Genomic DNA, 7,231 nt, shown 5'->3' on the forward strand with positions numbered 1-7,231 from the left:
ATTCTCCGAATGTTCTAGATTCCCACACTGTGAGGTCCTCGGGTCTCCTCAAGGAGAAGCACAAGCACAGGCTAGGGCGAACCACTAAGGTTTATTGAAAACAGCTGGAGAGCCCAAGGCTGTCCAGGTCCAATTGCTCTCTTGTCTGTCGTTGTTTTGCTCGTGTACGTCTGTTAGTGTGTGTGTGGGGAGGGGAGGGGTTTGAAACACGGTTTCTCTGGCTGTCTTGGAACGCTCCATATACACCAGGCTGGCCTCGAACTCACAGCGATCCGCCTGCCTCTGCCTCCTGAGTGCTGGGATTAAAGGCATGCGCCATCAAACCCAGCGCTTAAGCCTCACTTTTTAACAAATCTGCTTAGATCGGTTATTTGACAGAACACACATACAGCTGGGTACAGTGGCACAGGCCTTTAATGCCAGGACCGGAGAGGCAGAGACAGGTGGATTTCTCTGAATTCCAAATCAACTAGTTCTACATAGTCAGACCCCGTCTAAAAACAAAACAACACATAGCAAGCTATTTCCTTGGACTATGCCAAGCCTATTTTTCTTCCGGTTCTATTGAGATAATGTAATTTCCTGTCCAAGATAAGCCTGAGTCGTTGGCTTGGGGAAACACAGAAAGGCGGTCATTCTCCATGATAGTTGCAGCAGCTGAGCTTCATTTAAGGAGAAACTGCTAGAACGTACTTATTCTTGTCATCATGTAGGCAAAGAAATTCAATAAGCATTTGCTGGTGGGACTAAGGAGATGGCTCAGTCAGTAAGGTGCCTAAGAACCAGGACCTGAGTTCCCTCCTTTGCATCCATATAAAAGGCAGGTTTGGTGGCACTCATCAATAATTCTAGCCCTCTGTGTGTGGGAACAGGAGGGTCCCTGGAGTTTGCTGGCCAGCCAGTCTAGCCTAACTGCTGAGCTCCAGGCTCAGTGAATGATGTTGTCTCAGTGAGGTAAGAAGCAATTGAAGAAACATCCAACATTGGCTTCTAGCCGCCACCCATGTATGTATGTATGTATGTATGTATGTATGTATGTAATATTAGCTAAAATAGTAAACCAAGCATGGTGGCACATATTTTTAACCCCAGCATTTGGGAAGTAGAGACAGGTGGATCTCTGTGAGTTAGGTCCTGTCTCCAAAAACTGTAATAGATTTGCTGTTCATGCAAACACTACTTTCCCCTCAGTAATTCTCAAGAGTCAATGGATAAACACATAAAAATATGCTCACCATCATTAGCTGTCAAGGAAATACAAATAAAGCCACAGATATCACTCCATGCAAAAGAAGAAAACACCAGCAAGCCTTGCTGAGCATGTAGAGAGCCCACTGATGATCAGAACGTCACATAATGAGGCTGCTTTGCAGAGTTCTGGCAACCATTTAAGAATGTGAAACATGGGCTGCAGAGATGGCTCAGTGGTTAAGAGCACCGCCTGCTCTTCCAAAGGTCCTGAGTTCAATTCCCACCAACCATATAGTGGCTCACAACCATCTATAATGAGATCTGGTCTCCTCTTCTGGCCTGCAGGTGTACATGTAGGTAAAACACTGTATACTTAATAAATAAATAAATCTTTTGATTTGGTTTGGTTTTTTGAGACGAGTTTCTCTGTGTAATAGCCCTAGCTGTCCTGGACTCGCTTTGTAGACCAGGCTGGCCTCGACTCACAGCAATCCACCTGCCTCTGCCTCCCAAGTGCTGGGATTAAAGGCGTGCGACACCACCGCCTGGCATAAATCATTAAAAAAAAAAAAAATGTGAAGCATAAAGTTACGAATTTCAGCTGGGCAGTGGTGGCTGTGAGACCAGTGTGTGTGTGTGTGTGTGTGTGTGTGTGTGTGTGTGTGTGTGTGTGTACACTGTCTGTCTGCGGATGTATGCATGAGAGAACAGGCAGTTTTGGAGTTCAGGAGAAGGTTGATTTAGCCACCTGATATGGGTGCTATGTCTAATATAGAATAGGTGTTGCTTGAATGTAAAATTTGTCTAAGAGCAATAGGCATCAGCCCTTGAAACCTCGCTTATTTTCTAATTTAGTGAAGAGAATGGTCAGGTTTTAGCTGGGCCTATTGGCATACGTGGCATAAAACCAGCTACTCAGAAGACTGAGGCGAGAGGGTGGAGAGTTCAAAGCCAGCTTAGTCAACCATGAGGTCAAGGCTGTTGTGAGCAACAGAAGTGAGACACTGTTTCTAAATTGAATGTTGTAAAAGGTTGGGCATAGTGGCTCATGCCTATAATCCCAGCCACTGGGACACTGAGGGAGGTGGGTTGCCATGAGTTTGAGGCCAGCCTCAAAATAAACTACAGTCTAATAATATGAGTTTACTCAGAAAGAAGCAACTTTGCAGATAAGATGAGGATCTCAAAATGGGGTCATTTTGGACTTTGTGGGTGGGCAGTCAGGTGGAGACAGAGATAGAGAGAGGCTGGAGTGAGGCAGCCACAAGCCAAGGAGTGCCTGGAGCCACCGGAAGCTGGGGAAAGGCAAAGAAAGATTGTTCCACAGCTTTGTTAGTTTTATGTTGCTGTGACCAAACAACCTAAGAAAGAAAGGACTCACTTTGTCTCAAACTTGAGCAGATAAAGTCCCTCATGGTTACAAAGCCATAACAGAAAGCGGCACCACCCACGGCAGCAGGAACTTGTGGCCATGACCTTCTCACATCTTAGCAAACTACGAAGCAGAGAAGTCAGCAGAACTGGGACCCAGCCATGCCTTGCAAGCGCACTCCTACAGCCCAAGTTGGCCAGCTAGGCACTATGTCCATACGATTCCAGTCTCCCCAAAACAGCACCCCAAGCTGGGAACCAAGTGTCCAACCATGGCTCCTGCGCTGCAGTGCCGCGAGAGGATTTAGTTCTGCTATTGAAGCCACCAGACTTGTAGGCATTTGACACCGTAGCCTTAAGAAACCAGTACGGAGCCGGGCATGGTGGCGCATGCTTTTTGTCCCAGCACTCGAGAGGCAGAGTTAGGCAGATCTCTGTGAGTTCAAGGCCAGCCTGGTCTACAAAGTGAGTCTAGGATAGCCAAGGCTACACCAGAGAAACCCTGTCTCAAAAAACCAAAAGCAAAAACAAACAAACAAACAAAAGAAAGCAGTACGGCCATTCTGACATTTCTCCGTTCATCACGGCAATTTAGACGCCATTAGAAGAGGAGCTGTGTCCTTCAGCTCCCGGTTTGGCTAGGGGTAGGCCCTCAGTATAAAGAGAATGAACTCGGAAGACTGAGGGGGAAAATAGCCACCTGTACTTGAATCACTTGCCAATGCTATAGAGTCCTTGCAGTCCCCGGGCACAGCTTCTGTGGGAATGGAGATTACTGTACAAGAATCAGCTCGTTTTACAAGGTCTGTCTCTATTAGAGGACTAAAAACACAGGCGACCCTGACCCTGCACGGGGTGGGTGTGGGTGGGGAAGGGGTGTGGGGGGGTGGATGTAGGAGGCTTGGCGTGAGTCTAACTTTCATCATCAGTGCACACTGAGCCTCAGGCAAGAGAGTTCAGGAGTGGCTCAGTTTCCCAAGCTCTGAAAAGAAGAAAGCGCTGTGCCCATCTGGCCCACTAGGGGAGGGGCAGGGGAATCCTGTGAAGTCCTTGCCTAGTTTCTCACACTCTCTGGGAGACCACTAAGGGTCTTTGTGTTTGCTTCACTGTCAGTGTTTTTCAGTTCCTCAGCAAAGCTTCAAGGCACAAGTTATCCCTGATAATCATGGCCTCCATTTTACAGATGGAGAAATACTTCTTATAAAATAAACATTTTATTCACTCTTTCATAATTGTGTGCACATATAAAATACTTTGAGCATATTCCCTCCCATTATCTTCTTTTATTTTCCTGCCCCTCCCCTCCCAGTGGACCATTCTACCCAGTCTTGCTCACATGTTCTCCTCTGTATCTCTCTGTCTCTGTCTCTGTCTCTCTGTCTCTGTCTCTGTCTCTCTGTCTCTCTCTCTCTCTGTGGCTTTTGGTGACAGGGTTTCTCTGTGTAGCCCTGCACATCCTGGGACTAGTCTTGAACTCAGATATTTGCCTTCCTCTGTCCCTGAGTGCTGGGTACTTTTACAATGATGACGACGACGACGACGATGATGATGATTTTAAAAGAGGGAGGGGGAGGGAAGGAGGAATAGGGAGAGAGAGAAAGAGAGAGAGAGAGAGAGAGCACACCTGCTGCTGCATTCATGAGAAGGTCAGAGGAGAACTTGTGTCGGGCAGTTCCCACCTTCCAACATGTGGATTCCGTGGCTTGAACTCAGGGCAGCCTGGCTTGGCAGCAAGCTCCTTTACTCACTGAGCCATGATGCTGACCCCCACTGAGTAGGTTCTGGTTACCCATTTACAACATTGTCCCTTGCAAACTTGAGTTAAACAGGGGTTTCTTTGTTTTTGTTTGCTTTTCTTTTTCTCTTTTTCTTTCTTTCTTTCTTTTTTTTCCATTTTTTAGAAATCATCCCATGCGGTGGCACACACCTTTATTTATTTATTTATTTATTTTGGCACACACCTTTAAATCCCAACACTTGGGAGGCAGAGGTAGGTGGATGAGTGTGAGTTCGAGGCCAGCCAGAGCTATACAGCGAAACCCTGTCTTGAAAAACAAACAAAGGAAAACCAAACCAAAATGAGAAATCATCTGGTGTATCCCAGGCTGGCCTTCAGTTAATACACTGTGTGGCCAAGAATGGCCTTGAACTTGTGATCCTCTCGCCTCTCACCTCCAGAGCTGGGAGTACAGGCCTGCTCCTCCACACTTGGTTTTATGTGGTGCTGGGCATCAAAGCTAGTGCTCCTGACATGAGAGGCAAGCATTCCACCAGCCGAGGCTCATTCCCAGTCCCGAAGACAATCATTTAAACTGTGACCTTTAAACAAAGACCGCAAAGAAGATGGGTTACCTTGTCTTGGTTATAATCCTGACAGTGACCCAGGACCCACAAACCCCAGTGAACTTGCTTTGATTCTCACACAATCTCACCTGGCTCACCTCTAGTTAATCAGCCAGCCGCATGCACCAGTGTAACACTGTATAACTCAGAGGACGGGCGCGGTGTGGGCGGGTAGAGTAATACAAGTGCTGGAGATAAGCATGCAGGAATGCAGAGGACCATTGGAACTGGGTGAGGGAAACAAAGGGACTCGTTATCTATATTACTATGCATCTATCTATCTATCTACCTATCTATTTATCTATCTATCTATCTATGAATGACAGAGTCTCCCTATGCAGCCCAGGCTAGTCTGGAATTCACTATGTCAACCAGGCTGAAACACAAAGAGATCTGTCTGCTTCAGTCTCCCCAGTGCTGCTGGGTCATTATACTCTTTCTTTCTTTCTCTTTTGTTTTTTTGAGACAGGGTTTCTCTGTGTAAGCCTGGACTCACTTTGTAGACCAGGCTGTCCTCGAACTCACAGCGATCCACCTGCCTCTGACTCCTGAGTGCTGGGATTAAAGGTGTGTGCTACCACAGCCTGGCTAGTAATTTGAAAAAGTTTAGATTATGGCATTTTGTTGTTTCTTCAACATGGGGTTTTAATTATTATTAACTTTTGTTTGTTTGTTTGGTTTTTCGAGCCAGGGTTTCTCTGTATAGCCTTGGCCATCCTGGACTCACTTTGTAGAGCAGGCTGGCCTCGAACTCACAGCGATCTGCCTGCCTCTGCCTCCCGAGTGCTGGGATTATAGGCGAGTGCCACCACACCCGGCTTAATTTTTTTTTTGAAACAGGAGCCCCTGCATGTTCCCCAGGCTGGCCTCACGCTCCTACATTCAAGGGTTCCTCTTTTGTTGTTTGTTTGTTTATTTGTTTGTTTTGAGACAGGGTCTCTCTGTGTAGCCTTGGCTGTCCTAGACTCACTTTGTAGACCAGGCTGGCCTCGAACTCACAGCGATCCGCCTGCCTCTGCCTCCCGAGTGCTGGGACTAAAGGCACGCGCCACCACGCCATACAAGAACTTTTCATGTGGATGGGTGTCTTGGTATCTCGGCATATGACTGTAAGCTCAGCACTCAGGGGGCTGACGTAGGAGAATTGCTGTGAGTTAGAGGCCAGCCTGGGCCACATCCTATTTCAGATAACACTTTATGGGTCTGTGAGACAGATCACTTGGTGAGGAAGCTTGCTGTGGGGTCTGAAGACCTGTGTTTTGATCCCTAGGATGCACATGGCAGGAGAGAAACAATTTCCACAAGCTGTCATCTGGTCTCCACAAGTGCTCTGTGGCTTGAGCGTGTTCCACCAACCCTAGTAGATAGGTAGGTAGATGAATAGATAGATAGCTGGATAGCTGGGGGCGGGCAGCAAGATGTCTCTTTGGGTAAAGGACCTGAAACATTAACCCTGCTGACCTGAGTTCCATCCTCAGGACCCACATGATGGAAGGAGAAAACCGATCCCCTCAGGTTGTCCTCTGTCCTCCACACTTGGGCTGTGGGATGTGCACACACATACACAGGTAGGTAGATAGATTGATAGATAGAATTAAACTATTTTTTTTAGAAACAGCTGGAGATGTAGCTCTGTGAGAGAGTGCTGTCCCGCATGATAAAAGCCCGGAGTCCAATTCCTAGCACAGTCCCAAATCACAAGCTCCGTCTGCACCCCCCAACAATTGGTCACAATCAAAAGGAATCTTTAGGATTCTCATCTATTTGAAATTCAGCCCTGTGAATAAACCAGTTTCATCCTGAATTGAATTATCTTTGATTACATCTTTAGTTCAGGTTTGTTTCTAAGTATACGTCAAAATGGCATCCAACAGCTAAGGAAATGGAAAAGTGTAAACACGTCCGACAGTCACCAATAGACACTGATGATAGACATCAATTATCCTATTTAGCCTAAGCGTCCAAGGCTCACAACCTGTCAAGAGACAAGCGAGTCAACTTTCCCCTACACTCCTGAGCGGCCCTGGGAGGATCAAGAAGATAATGAAAGCGACTCAGCCTCTCTCTAAAGATCACAGGCAACACATTCATTAGAGCCCTAATTACGAGTGCTGCTAAGTGACTCACAGAGAGAGTCTACTCAGACCCAGCCTCTCCCCGCTAACAGTTTACAATCCAGACAGACAGACAGGCTGACGCCCACGCCCATTTACAGACAAGCCAGACACACACAGAGCCACGCAATCATTAATTCAACTGATGTTCGAACAAAGCAAACATCTGGGCTGGGGGCATTCAGACGGCTGAAATAAGAACAGTTGCCTTG

This window comes from Acomys russatus, chromosome 19 (assembly GCF_903995435.1).
Source record: "Acomys russatus chromosome 19, mAcoRus1.1, whole genome shotgun sequence".
Lineage (NCBI taxonomy): Eukaryota > Metazoa > Chordata > Mammalia > Rodentia > Muridae > Acomys > Acomys russatus.